This window comes from Triturus cristatus, chromosome 9, assembly GCF_964204655.1.
Source record: "Triturus cristatus chromosome 9, aTriCri1.1, whole genome shotgun sequence".
Classification (NCBI taxonomy): domain Eukaryota; kingdom Metazoa; phylum Chordata; class Amphibia; order Caudata; family Salamandridae; genus Triturus; species Triturus cristatus.
Window position 1 is genome coordinate 491,609,830 of NC_140592.1, and position 24,246 is coordinate 491,634,075.

The following is a 24,246-nucleotide window of genomic DNA, read 5'->3' on the forward strand; positions in this document are numbered from 1 at the left end:
TGGAAAGAAGCGCTGGAGCCTTGGAGGGAGGGGGATATGAAAACCGCCCTGTCTGAACAGCCACCAAGGTGCCTTGGATGGGGCAAAGGCATTGATATTTGAGACCGGCTCTGCCAGAGATGCTACTCCAAGCCTCCTCGAAAACACAAACATAAGCTTCTAATGCCACCTCCAATGATCATGGGGAGTTTGTAAAATGTGAAATGGTGCACAACTGTGTAGAAACTCCACACACAAGCTGAAAACCTACTCTCCGTAGGGGCTTCCAGCTCACCTTGTGTACACCATATGACAGTGTCTCTTCACTAGGTAACCGTGTGAAGAGTGTCGATGTCGTGTTAACAACGATGGGTCACAGTGAGTCATCTACTGTGCTTCTCTGATGTAAGGCAGAAGAGACAGACTAGGAATGTATGAAGACCATAGACTCAAAAAAAGCGTAAGGTACTATACAGGGCCACAAAACGCCAGTTTTGAGTTCTGCTTCCAGAAATGTGAGTGTGTTGAGTTTCTAAAGGGATTTCTCAACTCCAACTGAACCACGGGTTAAAAAGCAAAATAAGATATGTCTTGGGAAAATTGTTCGTAAAATGCTTTATTCAAACCCTAAGATGTTGCTATATGGGTGTAGTTATTTAATCTAAACATTTGGAATCCTTCAACAGTCCATGCACAAGGTCAGGAATCTACATCTGAAAGTCACATGCTTGCTTTGCTGTGATACTGCTGGTTGGCAGGGAAAGCGAGAGAATTTGTCTATTGAGATAAACTGTGCTGGTCATAGCATTCCATCTGGTGCATTTTGATAACAATCCGAAAGAGGTGTTTACTATTTACCAGGTGACCCACCAACCTGCAGAGCTGATTAAGGTCATTACCTCCACCCGGCTGGCAGAGGACTTCCCACCCTGCCTAGACACTGCTGCTAGTCTGGTAGGGATCTTTGTGATACATTGCATCCACTGGAGTGCTGGATGCAGTTTTCACACAGCTGCAGCTGAGTGGGCTGCCATGTTGAGACCGCCCAGTAGATATTCATATTTACTTTTCAGGAACATCCTCGAAATTAAGGGGTTTATTTATAATTTTAAAAAATTAAAACACCTAAAGACAAATGCCGAGGTGCGCAGGGAGGTTTCTCTCTGTGCATGGAGTCTTTGGAGTCAATCGAAAGGACAACCTTAAAACTGCAGACCGCACGATAAATGAAAGGCAGTTACCAGTGGTGGACTGGTCACCACCTTTGATTCATTGGTAGCTCCAGAGGCAGTAAGTCAGCCGTGAACCATGAGTTTGGTGGGCCTGAGAATTTACCTCCTCCCTGTGCTCTTGTCATGGGGCCTAAACACGAATCTTCTATTCTGCTGAGTCAACTTTGTGTTGTGTTTCTGCTGAGTCTACTTTTTATTTCAGAAACTCTCTTGAGAAATTCATATTTAATCCAAACACAACGAAGGTACTGCAACAATAGCTCTGTTGATTGTCCTTTACATAAATATATGTATGGTAGTTATTAAATTGCAAGATAAATTACCAGAGGTCCCATGAAAATTAAATTACTGTTCCCACCTGCTAGTGCTTATCTGCCTGTCAATACTGTATCTGCCTAGTATTGCCGCAACTCTGAAGATGGGCGATCTGTTCATACTGGTTTAATGCTGTCACTAAATTTATTCCTAAATGCTATCCCTAAATTTATGGATTAGGGCGCTCGGCTCAGTGTGTGTGGCATTCGAGGCAGATTCCTGCTGAGGAATATGCACAGGTTGAGAGTATCTAAATAAATAAAAATATACGGCTGCCCTGCAGGGACCCAGCAAGATTCTTCAGCCCAGTATCCCACAAACAATCCTACTCTACGCTTGTACTAAGTTCGCCCAGGCTACTCATCGGCTCTGAGTCCTGTTCTCATGTGCATAAGCAGGGAATGATTCACACATATAAAGTCCTGATGATTCGCTGATGATTCGCTGCTGAGCGGATGCCAAGAAAGCTTTCCCTTTTTAGGTCTCGCCTGACACAGCGCATGCGCTGGCCTGGCAAGACATTTTGTGAGGGCTCCAAAAAGTGCTGCCAGCCTAGAGCTACAGTGCATGTGCGCGGGCGCGCGCGCTGTGCTTGACCGCGATTACTTTCACTTTTGCGGCCGCGCGGCCGCTTTGATGTTTGATCGCGATCACTTTCGCGGCCGCACTGCCGCTTGGCATAGCCAATAGGTCTCGCTTTTGGGACCTTATAAGTATTTAGTTATGCAACTGTTGCATGGCTAAACACTTATAAGTTCCCAAAGGCGAGACCTATTGGCTATGCCAATGCTTGTTTAAATTGTGCTTCTCACCATTTTTGCCTGAGAGGCGAGATTTTCACTTGTTTACTCTGTGGTCATCTACTTGGATGCTCACAGTGACACAATGTCAAAATATCTATCGGAGTGGGAAACGGCAGAGGTGGGGGAATGAAAAAGTACCATATTAGCCCGTTTGACCTCTTTTGGGAGGAAGGAATGGAGGTGAAGTAGGTGAGCATAATAAATTGAGCGGTGTCTTCCCATCCAATTTTATCTTTTGTTTGATATAATATGCCGAGAGTCTTCTATATCTCTTTTCATATTTCCTCTTTTATCCCTCTTTAGAAAGACAAACCTGGCCTTTATAGCTATAGATTATAGATGAGCAGATATGTAAAGCATTCTGTACTTAAATAACCCTTCTGCCAAACTTTGGAACACCCTTTCTAGGTCTGGTGTTAGCTAAGATTTGACAAAACATATAGTTGTGATATTTTTACCTAGAGCGGCTTTGAGTCAGCCCTCCTCATCTATTGGTTTGCAGTGGTGTCTTTCATATTTTCCTTCTACGCTCACAACAAACAGCATGGGGCAGCCCACTTCGGCCATTGGTTCCTTTCTGTGTGAGTGATGGCATTCATCCCAAGCACAATGTAATCACCCACAAAGAAAGTAGTCCCTTTCACTGCCAGGGACTGGCGTGCCCATGTGCTTTCTTGAAAAAATATAATCTCCATTCTTTTTAAAAGTTTAAAGTATTAATATTTACAAAAACATTACAAAAAATATTGGAAAAGCCAACAGGCGGGCAGCCAACGCTAGAACTATGGACTTTGGAAGGGCTTGCTTTCTATTGTGGTAAAGTGGGGTGGTGAACTCGTAGCATTCTAGTGGTCCATAAACTGTATTGCCCTACCTCCCAATTTTAGGAGAAGCTTTTAATTTTATCGTATTCCATTGTTTTCAATTTGACCTTGAAACATGGAGGCCTCTTCATTAACCCCTTCGCCGCGGCGGGAATTCCGCCGCGGCGCTGGGGGGGGGGGGTTTGGGGGCACTGCGGTGGCGCCGTGCTCATGACGGAACCACTCCGTCATGAGTCACGGTTGCGCTGTGCTCATGACGGAGTGGTTCCGTCATGACTCCGCCCACGGCGCTAATCGCCCGCACAGGCGGGGAATTAGCGCCGCGTGGGCGGAGCGGCTGCCAACGGACGCAGCATGACGGAACCACTGTGTCATGAGCACACGGCACCCGTGGCTCATGACGGAGTGGTTCCGTCATGAGCAGGGAAGGGGTTAAATCCCAGTTTTATCATGATATCAAACATTGTGTGATTGTAAGTAAATTGTAGCTATATTATCTGGTATCTCCACATACAAATATGATTAATGTCAAAATATGTAATAGAAACAGTAATTGTCCCCCAACCCCCTTATCCCATTACGTTGTTTGTACTGTTTCAACCAGACTCCTCCCACACACAATACTTTTTCACGGTGAGGAATCTCAGGGTTAAGATACTTATTCCTACTGAAATAAAAAAAGTTCTTTGGAAGGTTGACTACTGTCTAACGCCATTTTTTTTTATTAAGAAACTCACACACAAATACAGACATTAAAGCAGGTAGCAGTCACTGTGCCTCATGTATTATCTCACTGGAATTACAGCCTATAACTAGGGCCAACGGCATTAGGCGATTTATGCATAAATATGGATTTGCCGCCTTTGCCACATACCCATCATCTGCAGATTTTAACCAAAAAATTGTTTCTAGCTCAAATGGTTCAAATATTGCTAGAAACACAGCAACGCGTGTTTGTGCGCACTGGAAGGCCCTTTTGCAAATGTTCACTGGGCATCTTTCAGTTGCTTACTGCTGTTTTTTGGGTTTTAAATTAATACTAATAAGGAGAAATTATTTTCCCAGACTGTCTTACCATTTGTAAAAATGACAAGATAATGCTATCACAAAATGTGCCGCAGTCCCTGCATAGTTTGGGTTTTCTTGACACTAAATTTAGTAAAGTTAAACCAGATTGGTCGCACACTGCTACACCTACCAGTCGTGTTCCCCCAATGAAAATGGTCCCTGAAGGTCAGCGTCGGCGGATACACCTATGCTCGAGTGTGAATGCAAGTATGCGTGGCGTGTGCCATCCCTGGACACGTGTTTCGAGGTAGTTGCCTCTCGTCAGCAGGGAGTAGGAAAATGTGTGGGGTTGCTGTGTAAGCTGCTAAAATCGTTATCAGGTCTAGTACCTCTCGTAGCGCGCAGGTGCGTAACCATGAGTCCGTCGACTCCACCGGCTCAAGGGAGCCTGAATATAAAGTTAAACCAGATTGGTCGCACACTGCTACACCTACCAGTCGTGTTCCCCCAATGAAAATGGTCCCTGAAGGTCAGCGTCGGCGGATACACCTATGCTCGAGTGTGAATGCAAGTATGCGTGGCGTGTGCCATCCCTGGACACGTGTTTCGAGGTAGTTGCCTCTCGTCAGCAGGGAGTAGGAAAATGTGTGGGGTTGCTGTGTAAGCTGCTAAAATCGTTATCAGGTCTAGTACCTCTCGTAGCGCGCAGGTGCGTAACCATGAGTCCGTCGACTCCACCGGCTCAAGGGAGCCTGAATATAAAGTTAAACCAGATTGGTCGCACACTGCTACACCTACCAGTCGTGTTCCCCCAATGAAAATGGTCCCTGAAGGTCAGCGTCGGCGGATACACCTATGCTCGAGTGTGAATGCAAGTATGCGTGGCGTGTGCCATCCCTGGACACGTGTTTCGAGGTAGTTGCCTCTCGTCAGCAGGGAGTAGGAAAATGTGTGGGGTTGCTGTGTAAGCTGCTAAAATCGTTATCAGGTCTAGTACCTCTCGTAGCGCGCAGGTGCGTAACCATGAGTCCGTCGACTCCACCGGCTCAAGGGAGCCTGAATATAAAGTTAAACCAGATTGGTCGCACACTGCTACACCTACCAGTCGTGTTCCCCCAATGAAAATGGTCCCTGAAGGTCAGCGTCGGCGGATACACCTATGCTCGAGTGTGAATGCAAGTATGCGTGGCGTGTGCCATCCCTGGACACGTGTTTCGAGGTAGTTGCCTCTCGTCAGCAGGGAGTAGGAAAATGTGTGGGGTTGCTGTGTAAGCTGCTAAAATCGTTATCAGGTCTAGTACCTCTCGTAGCGCGCAGGTGCGTAACCATGAGTCCGTCGACTCCACCGGCTCAAGGGAGCCTGAATATAAAGTTAAACCAGATTGGTCGCACACTGCTACACCTACCAGTCGTGTTCCCCCAATGAAAATGGTCCCTGAAGGTCAGCGTCGGCGGATACACCTATGCTCGAGTGTGAATGCAAGTATGCGTGGCGTGTGCCATCCCTGGACACGTGTTTCGAGGTAGTTGCCTCTCGTCAGCAGGGAGTAGGAAAATGTGTGGGGTTGCTGTGTAAGCTGCTAAAATCGTTATCAGGTCTAGTACCTCTCGTAGCGCGCAGGTGCGTAACCATGAGTCCGTCGACTCCACCGGCTCAAGGGAGCCTGAATATAAAGTTAAACCAGATTGGTCGCACACTGCTACACCTACCAGTCGTGTTCCCCCAATGAAAATGGTCCCTGAAGGTCAGCGTCGGCGGATACACCTATGCTCGAGTGTGAATGCAAGTATGCGTGGCGTGTGCCATCCCTGGACACGTGTTTCGAGGTAGTTGCCTCTCGTCAGCAGGGAGTAGGAAAATGTGTGGGGTTGCTGTGTAAGCTGCTAAAATCGTTATCAGGTCTAGTACCTCTCGTAGCGCGCAGGTGCGTAACCATGAGTCCGTCGACTCCACCGGCTCAAGGGAGCCTGAATATAAAGTTAAACCAGATTGGTCGCACACTGCTACACCTACCAGTCGTGTTCCCCCAATGAAAATGGTCCCTGAAGGTCAGCGTCGGCGGATACACCTATGCTCGAGTGTGAATGCAAGTATGCGTGGCGTGTGCCATCCCTGGACACGTGTTTCGAGGTAGTTGCCTCTCGTCAGCAGGGAGTAGGAAAATGTGTGGGGTTGCTGTGTAAGCTGCTAAAATCGTTATCAGGTCGAGTACCTCTCGTAGCGCGCAGGTGCGTAACCATGAGTCCGTCGACTCCACCGGCTCAAGGGAGCCTGAATATAAAGTTAAACCAGATTGGTCGCACACTGCTACACCTACCAGTCGTGTTCCCCCAATGAAAATGGTCCCTGAAGGTCAGCGTCGGCGGATACACCTATGCTCGAGTGTGAATGCAAGTATGCGTGGCGTGTGCCATCCCTGGACACGTGTTTCGAGGTAGTTGCCTCTCGTCAGCAGGGAGTAGGAAAATGTGTGGGGTTGCTGTGTAAGCTGCTAAAATCGTTATCAGGTCTAGTACCTCTCGTAGCGCGCAGGTGCGTAACCATGAGTCCGTCGACTCCACCGGCTCAAGGGAGCCTGAATATAAAGTTAAACCAGATTGGTCGCACACTGCTACACCTACCAGTCGTGTTCCCCCAATGAAAATGGTCCCTGAAGGTCAGCGTCGGCGGATACACCTATGCTCGAGTGTGAATGCAAGTATGCGTGGCGTGTGCCATCCCTGGACACGTGTTTCGAGGTAGTTGCCTCTCGTCAGCAGGGAGTAGGAAAATGTGTGGGGTTGCTGTGTAAGCTGCTAAAATCGTTATCAGGTCTAGTACCTCTCGTAGCGCGCAGGTGCGTAACCATGAGTCCGTCGACTCCACCGGCTCAAGGGAGCCTGAATATAAAGTTAAACCAGATTGGTCGCACACTGCTACACCTACCAGTCGTGTTCCCCCAATGAAAATGGTCCCTGAAGGTCAGCGTCGGCGGATACACCTATGCTCGAGTGTGAATGCAAGTATGCGTGGCGTGTGCCATCCCTGGACACGTGTTTCGAGGTAGTTGCCTCTCGTCAGCAGGGAGTAGGAAAATGTGTGGGGTTGCTGTGTAAGCTGCTAAAATCGTTATCAGGTCTAGTACCTCTCGTAGCGCGCAGGTGCGTAACCATGAGTCCGTCGACTCCACCGGCTCAAGGGAGCCTGAATATAAAGTTAAACCAGATTGGTCGCACACTGCTACACCTACCAGTCGTGTTCCCCCAATGAAAATGGTCCCTGAAGGTCAGCGTCGGCGGATACACCTATGCTCGAGTGTGAATGCAAGTATGCGTGGCGTGTGCCATCCCTGGACACGTGTTTCGAGGTAGTTGCCTCTCGTCAGCAGGGAGTAGGAAAATGTGTGGGGTTGCTGTGTAAGCTGCTAAAATCGTTATCAGGTCTAGTACCTCTCGTAGCGCGCAGGTGCGTAACCATGAGTCCGTCGACTCCACCGGCTCAAGGGAGCCTGAATATAAAGTTAAACCAGATTGGTCGCACACTGCTACACCTACCAGTCGTGTTCCCCCAATGAAAATGGTCCCTGAAGGTCAGCGTCGGCGGATACACCTATGCTCGAGTGTGAATGCAAGTATGCGTGGCGTGTGCCATCCCTGGACACGTGTTTCGAGGTAGTTGCCTCTCGTCAGCAGGGAGTAGGAAAATGTGTGGGGTTGCTGTGTAAGCTGCTAAAATCGTTATCAGGTCTAGTACCTCTCGTAGCGCGCAGGTGCGTAACCATGAGTCCGTCGACTCCACCGGCTCAAGGGAGCCTGAATATAAAGTTAAACCAGATTGGTCGCACACTGCTACACCTACCAGTCGTGTTCCCCCAATGAAAATGGTCCCTGAAGGTCAGCGTCGGCGGATACACCTATGCTCGAGTGTGAATGCAAGTATGCGTGGCGTGTGCCATCCCTGGACACGTGTTTCGAGGTAGTTGCCTCTCGTCAGCAGGGAGTAGGAAAATGTGTGGGGTTGCTGTGTAAGCTGCTAAAATCGTTATCAGGTCTAGTACCTCTCGTAGCGCGCAGGTGCGTAACCATGAGTCCGTCGACTCCACCGGCTCAAGGGAGCCTGAATATAAAGTTAAACCAGATTGGTCGCACACTGCTACACCTACCAGTCGTGTTCCCCCAATGAAAATGGTCCCTGAAGGTCAGCGTCGGCGGATACACCTATGCTCGAGTGTGAATGCAAGTATGCGTGGCGTGTGCCATCCCTGGACACGTGTTTCGAGGTAGTTGCCTCTCGTCAGCAGGGAGTAGGAAAATGTGTGGGGTTGCTGTGTAAGCTGCTAAAATCGTTATCAGGTCTAGTACCTCTCGTAGCGCGCAGGTGCGTAACCATGAGTCCGTCGACTCCACCGGCTCAAGGGAGCCTGAATATAAAGTTAAACCAGATTGGTCGCACACTGCTACACCTACCAGTCGTGTTCCCCCAATGAAAATGGTCCCTGAAGGTCAGCGTCGGCGGATACACCTATGCTCGAGTGTGAATGCAAGTATGCGTGGCGTGTGCCATCCCTGGACACGTGTTTCGAGGTAGTTGCCTCTCGTCAGCAGGGAGTAGGAAAATGTGTGGGGTTGCTGTGTAAGCTGCTAAAATCGTTATCAGGTCTAGTACCTCTCGTAGCGCGCAGGTGCGTAACCATGAGTCCGTCGACTCCACCGGCTCAAGGGAGCCTGAATATAAAGTTAAACCAGATTGGTCGCACACTGCTACACCTACCAGTCGTGTTCCCCCAATGAAAATGGTCCCTGAAGGTCAGCGTCGGCGGATACACCTATGCTCGAGTGTGAATGCAAGTATGCGTGGCGTGTGCCATCCCTGGACACGTGTTTCGAGGTAGTTGCCTCTCGTCAGCAGGGAGTAGGAAAATGTGTGGGGTTGCTGTGTAAGCTGCTAAAATCGTTATCAGGTCTAGTACCTCTCGTAGCGCGCAGGTGCGTAACCATGAGTCCGTCGACTCCACCGGCTCAAGGGAGCCTGAATATAAAGTTAAACCAGATTGGTCGCACACTGCTACACCTACCAGTCGTGTTCCCCCAATGAAAATGGTCCCTGAAGGTCAGCGTCGGCGGATACACCTATGCTCGAGTGTGAATGCAAGTATGCGTGGCGTGTGCCATCCCTGGACACGTGTTTCGAGGTAGTTGCCTCTCGTCAGCAGGGAGTAGGAAAATGTGTGGGGTTGCTGTGTAAGCTGCTAAAATCGTTATCAGGTCTAGTACCCCTCGTAGCGCGCAGGTGCGTAACCATGAGTCCGTCGACTCCACCGGCTCAAGGGAGCCTGAATATAAAGTTAAACCAGATTGGTCGCACACTGCTACACCTACCAGTCGTGTTCCCCCAATGAAAATGGTCCCTGAAGGTCAGCGTCGGCGGATACACCTATGCTCGAGTGTGAATGCAAGTATGCGTGGCGTGTGCCATCCCTGGACACGTGTTTCGAGGTAGTTGCCTCTCGTCAGCAGGGAGTAGGAAAATGTGTGGGGTTGCTGTGTAAGCTGCTAAAATCGTTATCAGGTCTAGTACCTCTCGTAGCGCGCAGGTGCGTAACCATGAGTCCGTCGACTCCACCGGCTCAAGGGAGCCTGAATATAAAGTTAAACCAGATTGGTCGCACACTGCTACACCTACCAGTCGTGTTCCCCCAATGAAAATGGTCCCTGAAGGTCAGCGTCGGCGGATACACCTATGCTCGAGTGTGAATGCAAGTATGCGTGGCGTGTGCCATCCCTGGACACGTGTTTCGAGGTAGTTGCCTCTCGTCAGCAGGGAGTAGGAAAATGTGTGGGGTTGCTGTGTAAGCTGCTAAAATCGTTATCAGGTCTAGTACCTCTCGTAGCGCGCAGGTGCGTAACCATGAGTCCGTCGACTCCACCGGCTCAAGGGAGCCTGAATATAAAGTTAAACCAGATTGGTCGCACACTGCTACACCTACCAGTCGTGTTCCCCCAATGAAAATGGTCCCTGAAGGTCAGCGTCGGCGGATACACCTATGCTCGAGTGTGAATGCAAGTATGCGTGGCGTGTGCCATCCCTGGACACGTGTTTCGAGGTAGTTGCCTCTCGTCAGCAGGGAGTAGGAAAATGTGTGGGGTTGCTGTGTAAGCTGCTAAAATCGTTATCAGGTCTAGTACCTCTCGTAGCGCGCAGGTGCGTAACCATGAGTCCGTCGACTCCACCGGCTCAAGGGAGCCTGAATATAAAGTTAAACCAGATTGGTCGCACACTGCTACACCTACCAGTCGTGTTCCCCCAATGAAAATGGTCCCTGAAGGTCAGCGTCGGCGGATACACCTATGCTCGAGTGTGAATGCAAGTATGCGTGGCGTGTGCCATCCCTGGACACGTGTTTCGAGGTAGTTGCCTCTCGTCAGCAGGGAGTAGGAAAATGTGTGGGGTTGCTGTGTAAGCTGCTAAAATCGTTATCAGGTCTAGTACCTCTCGTAGCGCGCAGGTGCGTAACCATGAGTCCGTCGACTCCACCGGCTCAAGGGAGCCTGAATATAAAGTTAAACCAGATTGGTCGCACACTGCTACACCTACCAGTCGTGTTCCCCCAATGAAAATGGTCCCTGAAGGTCAGCGTCGGCGGATACACCTATGCTCGAGTGTGAATGCAAGTATGCGTGGCGTGTGCCATCCCTGGACACGTGTTTCGAGGTAGTTGCCTCTCGTCAGCAGGGAGTAGGAAAATGTGTGGGGTTGCTGTGTAAGCTGCTAAAATCGTTATCAGGTCTAGTACCTCTCGTAGCGCGCAGGTGCGTAACCATGAGTCCGTCGACTCCACCGGCTCAAGGGAGCCTGAATATAAAGTTAAACCAGATTGGTCGCACACTGCTACACCTACCAGTCGTGTTCCCCCAATGAAAATGGTCCCTGAAGGTCAGCGTCGGCGGATACACCTATGCTCGAGTGTGAATGCAAGTATGCGTGGCGTGTGCCATCCCTGGACACGTGTTTCGAGGTAGTTGCCTCTCGTCAGCAGGGAGTAGGAAAATGTGTGGGGTTGCTGTGTAAGCTGCTAAAATCGTTATCAGGTCTAGTACCTCTCGTAGCGCGCAGGTGCGTAACCATGAGTCCGTCGACTCCACCGGCTCAAGGGAGCCTGAATATAAAGTTAAACCAGATTGGTCGCACACTGCTACACCTACCAGTCGTGTTCCCCCAATGAAAATGGTCCCTGAAGGTCAGCGTCGGCGGATACACCTATGCTCGAGTGTGAATGCAAGTATGCGTGGCGTGTGCCATCCCTGGACACGTGTTTCGAGGTAGTTGCCTCTCGTCAGCAGGGAGTAGGAAAATGTGTGGGGTTGCTGTGTAAGCTGCTAAAATCGTTATCAGGTCTAGTACCTCTCGTAGCGCGCAGGTGCGTAACCATGAGTCCGTCGACTCCACCGGCTCAAGGGAGCCTGAATATAAAGTTAAACCAGATTGGTCGCACACTGCTACACCTACCAGTCGTGTTCCCCCAATGAAAATGGTCCCTGAAGGTCAGCGTCGGCGGATACACCTATGCTCGAGTGTGAATGCAAGTATGCGTGGCGTGTGCCATCCCCGGACACGTGTTTCGAGGTAGTTGCCTCTCGTCAGCAGGGAGTAGGAAAATGTGTGGGGTTGCTGTGTAAGCTGCTAAAATCGTTATCAGGTCTAGTACCTCTCGTAGCGCGCAGGTGCGTAACCATGAGTCCGTCGACTCCACCGGCTCAAGGGAGCCTGAATATAAAGTTAAACCAGATTGGTCGCACACTGCTACACCTACCAGTCGTGTTCCCCCAATGAAAATGGTCCCTGAAGGTCAGCGTCGGCGGATACACCTATGCTCGAGTGTGAATGCAAGTATGCGTGGCGTGTGCCATCCCTGGACACATGTTTCGAGGTAGTTGCCTCTCGTCAGCAGGGAGTAGGAAAATGTGTGGGGTTGCTGTGTAAGCTGCTAAAATCGTTATCAGGTCTAGTACCTCTCGTAGCGCGCAGGTGCGTAACCATGAGTCCGTCGACTCCACCGGCTCAAGGGAGCCTGAATATAAAGTTAAACCAGATTGGTCGCACACTGCTACACCTACCAGTCGTGTTCCCCCAATGAAAATGGTCCCTGAAGGTCAGCGTCGGCGGATACACCTATGCTCGAGTGTGAATGCAAGTATGCGTGGCGTGTGCCATCCCTGGACACGTGTTTCGAGGTAGTTGCCTCTCGTCAGCAGGGAGTAGGAAAATGTGTGGGGTTGCTGTGTAAGCTGCTAAAATCGTTATCAGGTCTAGTACCTCTCGTAGCGCGCAGGTGCGTAACCATGAGTCCGTCGACTCCACCGGCTCAAGGGAGCCTGAATATAAAGTTAAACCAGATTGGTCGCACACTGCTACACCTACCAGTCGTGTTCCCCCAATGAAAATGGTCCCTGAAGGTCAGCGTCGGCGGATACACCTATGCTCGAGTGTGAATGCAAGTATGCGTGGCGTGTGCCATCCCTGGACACGTGTTTCGAGGTAGTTGCCTCTCGTCAGCAGGGAGTAGGAAAATGTGTGGGGTTGCTGTGTAAGCTGCTAAAATCGTTATCAGGTCTAGTACCTCTCGTAGCGCGCAGGTGCGTAACCATGAGTCCGTCGACTCCACCGGCTCAAGGGAGCCTGAATATAAAGTTAAACCAGATTGGTCGCACACTGCTACACCTACCAGTCGTGTTCCCCCAATGAAAATGGTCCCTGAAGGTCAGCGTCGGGGGATACACCTATGCTCGAGTGTGAATGCAAGTATGCGTGGCGTGTGCCATCCCTGGACACGTGTTTCGAGGTAGTTGCCTCTCGTCAGCAGGGAGTAGGAAAATGTGTGGGGTTGCTGTGTAAGCTGCTAAAATCGTTATCAGGTCTAGTACCTCTCGTAGCGCGCAGGTGCGTAACCATGAGTCCGTCGACTCCACCGGCTCAAGGGAGCCTGAATATAAAGTTAAACCAGATTGGTCGCACACTGCTACACCTACCAGTCGTGTTCCCCCAATGAAAATGGTCCCTGAAGGTCAGCGTCGGCGGATACACCTATGCTCGAGTGTGAATGCAAGTATGCGTGGCGTGTGCCATCCCTGGACACGTGTTTCGAGGTAGTTGCCTCTCGTCAGCAGGGAGTAGGAAAATGTGTGGGGTTGCTGTGTAAGCTGCTAAAATCGTTATCAGGTCTAGTACCTCTCGTAGCGCGCAGGTGCGTAACCATGAGTCCGTCGACTCCACCGGCTCAAGGGAGCCTGAATATAAAGTTAAACCAGATTGGTCGCACACTGCTACACCTACCAGTCGTGTTCCCCCAATGAAAATGGTCCCTGAAGGTCAGCGTCGGCGGATACACCTATGCTCGAGTGTGAATGCAAGTATGCGTGGCGTGTGCCATCCCTGGACACGTGTTTCGAGGTAGTTGCCTCTCGTCAGCAGGGAGTAGGAAAATGTGTGGGGTTGCTGTGTAAGCTGCTAAAATCGTTATCAGGTCTAGTACCTCTCGTAGCGCGCAGGTGCGTAACCATGAGTCCGTCGACTCCACCGGCTCAAGGGAGCCTGAATATAAAGTTAAACCAGATTGGTCGCACACTGCTACACCTACCAGTCGTGTTCCCCCAATGAAAATGGTCCCTGAAGGTCAGCGTCGGCGGATACACCTATGCTCGAGTGTGAATGCAAGTATGCGTGGCGTGTGCCATCCCTGGACACGTGTTTCGAGGTAGTTGCCTCTCGTCAGCAGGGAGTAGGAAAATGTGTGGGGTTGCTGTGTAAGCTGCTAAAATCGTTATCAGGTCTAGTACCTCTCGTAGCGCGCAGGTGCGTAACCATGAGTCCGTCGACTCCACCGGCTCAAGGGAGCCTGAATATAAAGTTAAACCAGATTGGTCGCACACTGCTACACCTACCAGTCGTGTTCCCCCAATGAAAATGGTCCCTGAAGGTCAGCGTCGGCGGATACACCTATGCTCGAGTGTGAATGCAAGTATGCGTGGCGTGTGCCATCCCTGGACACGTGTTTCGAGGTAGTTGCCTCTCGTCAGCAGGGAGTAGGAAAATGTGTGGGGTTGCTGTGTAAGCTGCTAAAATCGTTATCAGGTCTAGTACCTCTCGTAGCGCGCAGGTGCGTAACCATGAGTCCGTCGACTCCACCGGCTCAAGGGAGCCTGAATATAAAGTTAAACCAGATTGGTCGCACACTGCTACACCTACCAGTCGTGTTCCCCCAATGAAAATGGTCCCTGAAGGTCAGCGTCGGCGGATACACCTATGCTCGAGTGTGAATGCAAGTATGCGTGGCGTGTGCCATCCCTGGACACGTGTTTCGAGGTAGTTGCCTCTCGTCAGCAGGGAGTAGGAAAATGTGTGGGGTTGCTGTGTAAGCTGCTAAAATCGTTATCAGGTCTAGTACCTCTCGTAGCGCGCAGGTGCGTAACCATGAGTCCGTCGACTCCACCGGCTCAAGGGAGCCTGAATATAAAGTTAAACCAGATTGGTCGCACACTGCTACACCTACCAGTCGTGTTCCCCCAATGAAAATGGTCCCTGAAGGTCAGCGTCGGCGGATACACCTATGCTCGAGTGTGAATGCAAGTATGCGTGGCGTGTGCCATCCCTGGACACGTGTTTCGAGGTAGTTGCCTCTCGTCAGCAGGGAGTAGGAAAATGTGTGGGGTTGCTGTGTAAGCTGCTAAAATCGTTATCAGGTCTAGTACCTCTCGTAGCGCGCAGGTGCGTAACCATGAGTCCGTCGACTCCACCGGCTCAAGGGAGCCTGAATATAAAGTTAAACCAGATTGGTCGCACACTGCTACACCTACCAGTCGTGTTCCCCCAATGAAAATGGTCCCTGAAGGTCAGCGTCGGCGGATACACCTATGCTCGAGTGTGAATGCAAGTATGCGTGGCGTGTGCCATCCCTGGACACGTGTTTCGAGGTAGTTGCCTCTCGTCAGCAGGGAGTAGGAAAATGTGTGGGGTTGCTGTGTAAGCTGCTAAAATCGTTATCAGGTCTAGTACCTCTCGTAGCGCGCAGGTGCGTAACCATGAGTCCGTCGACTCCACCGGCTCAAGGGAGCCTGAATATACGCCACGCATACTTGCATTCACACTCGAGCATAGGTGTATCCGCCGACGCTGACCTTCAGGGACAATTTTCATTGGGGGAACACGCCTGGTAGGTGTAGCAGTGTGCGACCAATCTGGTTTAACTTTATATTCAGGCTCCCTTGAGCCGGTGGAGTCGACGGACTCATGGTTACGCACCTGCGCGCTACGAGAGGTACTAGACCTGATAACGATTTTAGCAGCTTACACAGCAACCCCACACATTTTCCTACTCCCTGCTGACGAGAGGCAACTACCTCGAAACACGTGTCCAGGGATGGCACACGCCACGCATACTTGCATTCACACTCGAGCATAGGTGTATCCGCCGACGCTGACCTTCAGGGACCATTTTCATTGGGGGAACACGCCTGGTAGGTGTAGCAGTGTGCGACCAATCTGGTTTAACTTTATATTCAGGCTCCCTTGAGCCGGTGGAGTCGACGGACTCATGGTTACGCACCTGCGCGCTACGAGAGGTACTAGACCTGATAACGATTTTAGCAGCTTACACAGCAACCCCACACATTTTCCTACTCCCTGCTGACGAGAGGCAACTACCTCGAAACACGTGTCCAGGGATGGCACACGCCACGCATACTTGCATTCACACTCGAGCATAGGTGTATCCGCCGACGCTGACCTTCAGGGACCATTTTCATTGGGGGAACACGCCTGGTAGGTGTAGCAGTGTGCGACCAATCTGGTTTAACTTTATATTCAGGCTCCCTTGAGCCGGTGGAGTCGACGGACTCATGGTTACGCACCTGCGCGCTACGAGAGGTACTAGACCTGATAACGATTTTAGCAGCTTACACAGCAACCCCACACATTTTCCTACTCCCTGCTGACGAGAGGCAACTACCTCGAAACACGTGTCCAGGGATGGCACACGCCACGCATACTTGCATTCACACTCGAGCATAGGTGTATCCGCCGACGCTGACCTTCAGGGACCATTTTCATTGGGGGAACACGCCTGGTAGGTGTAGCAGTGTGCGACCAATCTGGTTTAACTTTATATTCAGGCTCCCTTGAGCCGGTGGAGTCGACGGACTCATGGTTACGCACCTGCGCGCTACGAGAGGTACTAGACCTGATAACGATTTTAGCAGCTTACACAGCAACCCCACACATTTTCCTACTCCCTGCTGACGAGAGGCAACTACCTCGAAACACGTGTCCAGGGATGGCACACGCCACGCATACTTGCATTCACACTCGAGCATAGGTGTATCCGCCGACGCTGACCTTCAGGGACCATTTTCATTGGGGGAACACGCCTGGTAGGTGTAGCAGTGTGCGACCAATCTGGTTTAACTTTATATTCAGGCTCCCTTGAGCCGGTGGAGTCGACGGACTCATGGTTACGCACCTGCGCGCTACGAGAGGTACTAGACCTGATAACGATTTTAGCAGCTTACACAGCAACCCCACACATTTTCCTACTCCCTGCTGACGAGAGGCAACTACCTCGAAACACGTGTCCAGGGATGGCACACGCCACGCATACTTGCATTCACACTCGAGCATAGGTGTATCCGCCGACGCTGACCTTCAGGGACCATTTTCATTGGGGGAACACGCCTGGTAGGTGTAGCAGTGTGCGACCAATCTGGTTTAACTTTATATTCAGGCTCCCTTGAGCCGGTGGAGTCGACGGACTCATGGTTACGCACCTGCGCGCTACGAGAGGTACTAGACCTGATAACGATTTTAGCAGCTTACACAGCAACCCCACACATTTTCCTACTCCCTGCTGACGAGAGGCAACTACCTCGAAACACGTGTCCAGGGATGGCACACGCCACGCATACTTGCATTCACACTCGAGCATAGGTGTATCCGCCGACGCTGACCTTCAGGGACCATTTTCATTGGGGGAACACGCCTGGTAGGTGTAGCAGTGTGCGACCAATCTGGTTTAACTTTATATTCAGGCTCCCTTGAGCCGGTGGAGTCGACGGACTCATGGTTACGCACCTGCGCGCTACGAGAGGTACTAGACCTGATAACGATTTTAGCAGCTTACACAGCAACCCCACACATTTTCCTACTCCCTGCTGACGAGAGGCAACTACCTCGAAACACGTGTCCAGGGATGGCACACGCCACGCATACTTGCATTCACACTCGAGCATAGGTGTATCCGCCGACGCTGACCTTCAGGGACCATTTTCATTGGGGGAACACGCCTGGTAGGTGTAGCAGTGTGCGACCAATCTGGTTTAACTTTATATTCAGGCTCCCTTGAGCCGGTGGAGTCGACGGACTCATGGTTACGCACCTGCGCGCTACGAGAGGTACTAGACCTGATAACGATTTTAGCAGCTTACACAGCAACCCCACACATTTTCCTACTCCCTGCTGACGAGAGGCAACTACCTCGAAACACGTGTCCAGGGATGGCACACGCCACGCATACTTGCATTCACACTCGAGCATAGGTGTATCCGCCGACGCTGACCTTCAGGGACCATTTTCATTGGGGGAACACGCCTGGTAGGTGTAGCAGTGTGCGACCAATCTGGTTTAACTTTATATTCAGGCTCCCTTGAGCCGGTGGAGTCGACGGACTCATGGTTACGCACCTGCGCGCTACGAGAGGTACTAGACCTGATAACGATTTTAGCAGCTTACACAGCAACCCCACACATTTTCCTACTCCCTGCTGACGAGAGGCAACTACCTCGAAACACGTGTCCAGGGATGGCACACGCCACGCATACTTGCATTCACACTCGAGCATAGGTGTATCCGCCGACGCTGACCTTCAGGGACCATTTTCATTGGGGGAACACGCCTGGTAGGTGTAGCAGTGTGCGACCAATCTGGTTTAACTTTATATTCAGGCTCCCTTGAGCCGGTGGAGTCGACGGACTCATGGTTACGCACCTGCGCGCTACGAGAGGTACTAGACCTGATAACGATTTTAGCAGCTTACACAGCAACCCCACACATTTTCCTACTCCCTGCTGACGAGAGGCAACTACCTCGAAACACGTGTCCAGGGATGGCACACGCCACGCATACTTGCATTCACACTCGAGCATAGGTGTATCCGCCGACGCTGACCTTCAGGGACCATTTTCATTGGGGGAACACGCCTGGTAGGTGTAGCAGTGTGCGACCAATCTGGTTTAACTTTATATTCAGGCTCCCTTGAGCCGGTGGAGTCGACGGACTCATGGTTACGCACCTGCGCGCTACGAGAGGTACTAGACCTGATAACGATTTTAGCAGCTTACACAGCAACCCCACACATTTTCCTACTCCCTGCTGACGAGAGGCAACTACCTCGAAACACGTGTCCAGGGATGGCACACGCCACGCATACTTGCATTCACACTCGAGCATAGGTGTATCCGCCGACGCTGACCTTCAGGGACCATTTTCATTGGGGGAACACGCCTGGTAGGTGTAGCAGTGTGCGACCAATCTGGTTTAACTTTATATTCAGGCTCCCTTGAGCCGGTGGAGTCGACGGACTCATGGTTACGCACCTGCGCGCTACGAGAGGTACTAGACCTGATAACGATTTTAGCAGCTTACACAGCAACCCCACACATTTTCCTACTCCCTGCTGACGAGAGGCAACTACCTCGAAACACGTGTCCAGGGATGGCACACGCCACGCATACTTGCATTCACACTCGAGCATAGGTGTATCCGCCGACGCTGACCTTCAGGGACCATTTTCATTGGGGGAACACGCCTGGTAGGTGTAGCAGTGTGCGACCAATCTGGTTTAACTTTATATTCAGGCTCCCTTGAGCCGGTGGAGTCGACGGACTCATGGTTACGCACCTGCGCGCTACGAGAGGTACTAGACCTGATAACGATTTTAGCAGCTTACACAGCAACCCCACACATTTTCCTACTCCCTGCTGACGAGAGGCAACTACCTCGAAACACGTGTCCAGGGATGGCACACGCCACGCATACTTGCATTCACACTCGAGCATAGGTGTATCCGCCGACGCTGACCTTCAGGGACCATTTTCATTGGGGGAACACGCCTGGTAGGTGTAGCAGTGTGCGACCAATCTGGTTTAACTTTATATTCAGGCTCCCTTGAGCCGGTGGAGTCGACGGACTCATGGTTACGCACCTGCGCGCTACGAGAGGTACTAGACCTGATAACGATTTTAGCAGCTTACACAGCAACCCCACACATTTTCCTACTCCCTGCTGACGAGAGGCAACTACCTCGAAACACGTGTCCAGGGATGGCACACGCCACGCATACTTGCATTCACACTCGAGCATAGGTGTATCCGCCGACGCTGACCTTCAGGGACCATTTTCATTGGGGGAACACGCCTGGTAGGTGTAGCAGTGTGCGACCAATCTGGTTTAACTTTATATTCAGGCTCCCTTGAGCCGGTGGAGTCGACGGACTCATGGTTACGCACCTGCGCGCTACGAGAGGTACTAGACCTGATAACGATTTTAGCAGCTTACACAGCAACCCCACACATTTTCCTAATCCCTGCTGACGAGAGGCAACTACCTCGAAACACGTGTCCAGGGATGGCACACGCCACGCATACTTGCATTCACACTCGAGCATAGGTGTATCCGCCGACGCTGACCTTCAGGGACCATTTTCATTGGGGGAACACGCCTGGTAGGTGTAGCAGTGTGCGACCAATCTGGTTTAACTTTATATTCAGGCTCCCTTGAGCCGGTGGAGTCGACGGACTCATGGTTACGCACCTGCGCGCTACGAGAGGTACTAGACCTGATAACGATTTTAGCAGCTTACACAGCAACCCCACACATTTTCCTACTCCCTGCTGACGAGAGGCAACTACCTCGAAACACGTGTCCAGGGATGGCACACGCCACGCATACTTGCATTCACACTCGAGCATAGGTGTATCCGCCGACGCTGACCTTCAGGGACCATTTTCATTGGGGGAACACGCCTGGTAGGTGTAGCAGTGTGCGACCAATCTGGTTTAACTTTATATTCAGGCTCCCTTGAGCCGGTGGAGTCGACGGACTCATGGTTACGCACCTGCGCGCTACGAGAGGTACTAGACCTGATAACGATTTTAGCAGCTTACACAGCAACCCCACACATTTTCCTACTCCCTGCTGACGAGAGGCAACTACCTCGAAACACGTGTCCAGGGATGGCACACGCCACGCATACTTGCATTCACACTCGAGCATAGGTGTATCCGCCGACGCTGACCTTCAGGGACCATTTTCATTGGGGGAACACGCCTGGTAGGTGTAGCAGTGTGCGACCAATCTGGTTTAACTTTATATTCAGGCTCCCTTGAGCCGGTGGAGTCGACGGACTCATGGTTACGCACCTGCGCGCTACGAGAGGTACTAGACCTGATAACGATTTTAGCAGCTTACACAGCAACCCCACACATTTTCCTACTCCCTGCTGACGAGAGGCAACTACCTCGAAACACGTGTCCAGGGATGGCACACGCCACGCATACTTGCATTCACACTCGAGCATAGGTGTATCCGCCGACGCTGACCTTCAGGGACCATTTTCATTGGGGGAACACGCCTGGTAGGTGTAGCAGTGTGCGACCAATCTGGTTTAACTTTATATTCAGGCTCCCTTGAGCCGGTGGAGTCGACGGACTCATGGTTACGCACCTGCGCGCTACGAGAGGTACTAGACCTGATAACGATTTTAGCAGCTTACACAGCAACCCCACACATTTTCCTACTCCCTGCTGACGAGAGGCAACTACCTCGAAACACGTGTCCAGGGATGGCACACGCCACGCATACTTGCATTCACACTCGAGCATAGGTGTATCCGCCGACGCTGACCTTCAGGGACCATTTTCATTGGGGGAACACGCCTGGTAGGTGTAGCAGTGTGCGACCAATCTGGTTTAACTTTATATTCAGGCTCCCTTGAGCCGGTGGAGTCGACGGACTCATGGTTACGCACCTGCGCGCTACGAGAGGTACTAGACCTGATAACGATTTTAGCAGCTTACACAGCAACCCCACACATTTTCCTACTCCCTGCTGACGAGAGGCAACTACCTCGAAACACGTGTCCAGGGATGGCACACGCCACGCATACTTGCATTCACACTCGAGCATAGGTGTATCCGCCGACGCTGACCTTCAGGGACCATTTTCATTGGGGGAACACGCCTGGTAGGTGTAGCAGTGTGCGACCAATCTGGTTTAACTTTATATTCAGGCTCCCTTGAGCCGGTGGAGTCGACGGACTCATGGTTACGCACCTGCGCGCTACGAGAGGTACTAGACCTGATAACGATTTTAGCAGCTTACACAGCAACCCCACACATTTTCCTACTCCCTGCTGACGAGAGGCAACTACCTCGAAACACGTGTCCAGGGATGGCACACGCCACGCATACTTGCATTCACACTCGAGCATAGGTGTATCCGCCGACGCTGACCTTCAGGGACCATTTTCATTGGGGGAACACGCCTGGTAGGTGTAGCAGTGTGCGACCAATCTGGTTTAACTTTATATTCAGGCTCCCTTGAGCCGGTGGAGTCGACGGACTCATGGTTACGCACCTGCGCGCTACGAGAGGTACTAGACCTGATAACGATTTTAGCAGCTTACACAGCAACCCCACACATTTTCCTACTCCCTGCTGACGAGAGGCAACTACCTCGAAACACGTGTCCAGGGATGGCACACGCCACGCATACTTGCATTCACACTCGAGCATAGGTGTATCCGCCGACGCTGACCTTCAGGGACCATTTTCATTGGGGGAACACGCCTGGTAGGTGTAGCAGTGTGCGACCAATCTGGTTTAACTTTATATTCAGGCTCCCTTGAGCCGGTGGAGTCGACGGACTCATGGTTACGCACCTGCGCGCTACGAGAGGTACTAGACCTGATAACGATTTTAGCAGCTTACACAGCAACCCCACACATTTTCCTACTCCCTGCTGACGAGAGGCAACTACCTCGAAACACGTGTCCAGGGATGGCACACGCCACGCATACTTGCATTCACACTCGAGCATAGGTGTATCCGCCGACGCTGACCTTCAGGGACCATTTTCATTGGGGGAACACGCCTGGTAGGTGTAGCAGTGTGCGACCAATCTGGTTTAACTTTATATTCAGGCTCCCTTGAGCCGGTGGAGTCGACGGACTCATGGTTACGCACCTGCGCGCTACGAGAGGTACTAGACCTGATAACGATTTTAGCAGCTTACACAGCAACCCCACACATTTTCCTACTCCCTGCTGACGAGAGGCAACTACCTCGAAACACGTGTCCAGGGATGGCACACGCCACGCATACTTGCATTCACACTCGAGCATAGGTGTATCCGCCGACGCTGACCTTCAGGGACCATTTTCATTGGGGGAACACGCCTGGTAGGTGTAGCAGTGTGCGACCAATCTGGTTTAACTAAATTTAGTAAACACAGCTGCATAATTTGGTCCTCCTCTGCCGCATAATTCCAGTGGGCCTGCCTATAACCTGCACTTAATTCACCTCCCCATACCAGCTTTTCTGACGCTCTTTCAACAGACAGACACGGCTCACATTTCTTAACCCCTTCCCCGCTCATGACGGAACCGCTCCGTCATGAGCCACGGTTGCCGTGTGCTCATGACGGAACGGTTCCGTCATGACACGACCGTTGGCGGCCGCTCCGCCCACGCGGCGCTGTTTCCCCGCCTCCGTCATGAGCACCGGGCCACCGCGCTGCCCCCCCGCACCCCCCAGCGCCGCGGCGGAATTCTCGCCACGGCGAAGGGGTTAAAGATAATACAGAGGATTCCGAAAATTGTTCTTTTTCTCTTTGGCCCCCAGTATCTTCCTCCATCCAAACCTTTACCCTCCCAAGACCTACTGAACACACTCACAGCAATCAGATTACTATCAGGGCCAAAGCAGCCCTGGCAAAAACGCTCACATCAGCCCTGCTGTCGCGGCTGGCTCTGATCGAGGGTGGCAGGGTTAAAAAATAAATATCACTCACCTTGTAATGTTGCCGACTCTCCTCCATAGTCGTCTCGCGTTCACTTCGGTCCAGCCAGAACAGGAAGCACACAGGCTCCCATAAGTCAATCACAACGCTGCTGTTAGCAGTGTTGTGATTGGTCTGAGCGCCGTGGTTCAGCGCTCAGACAGGCAGTTGGAGCCTGTGCATGTTCCCCACCAGGATGTGTATTACAGCCTGGTGGGAAACATGCTAAGAGTGCATGACTGTTTGGGTGGCCCAAGAGGGCCGGCCAAACTGTCATGCGCATATAAGTGCACAGGTTTCCTCCTCTCCCTGCTGGCTGTGACACAGTCAAGCCGCACACCAAAACCTGCCTCAGCATGGAAAAACAAAATGATAACTACATCATGTGGTTATCATTTTATTTTTCCTTCTTTACACTGCTGAAAAGCAGTAGGGCGATTCTCCTCCGCCTTAGCGAATGAGCCGCCACTACAGCCCTGTCCCTTCCTATCCTCGCACAAACTCGCTCTTTCCATCCATTCATTCGCCCATCTCTCCTCTCTTTCTTCTCTCTCTCTGATCACTTTCTGTCTGTCTACCCCTCCCTCTCTCTCATAAAGCCTCCCATGCCTGCTGCAATTAACCTCAGGGGGACGGGGGCAAGTGACAGCCACCAAGAGTGTCCCTGGGCCTTCAAAATATGCATCCAGTGCCTCCAGCCCACCGGGGAAATACCCAGTAGAATAAAAGGCCACTCCAGCCCTGACTTTTATTTAGTAGGGTAAGGCCCACAGGCAAACCGGACTCTTAGACTCCCCCCAACAAAACTCCCTGAGATACGTCTGTCATTGTATTGTAGCATTTACATAGCGCCTCATATCCCATTGTGGGGCGTCGAAGTGCAATAGCAGACGGATGGCAAACAATTCAGGAGGGTAACTGAATGCATGGTTGACGACTGTCCACAGTGCTTAATTTGAGCAGTGCTTTCCACCGACACCTTATTGTCAACACTGGGGCTACGA

General features: G+C 51.5%; 1 protein-coding gene across 1 annotated transcript in view; it reads right to left on the reverse strand.

Moving 5' to 3' along the window:
• Positions 1-24,246, reverse strand: part of LOC146798194 (uncharacterized) — a 60,658-nt gene that overhangs the window by 24,130 nt on the left and 12,282 nt on the right. The window lies entirely within an intron of this gene.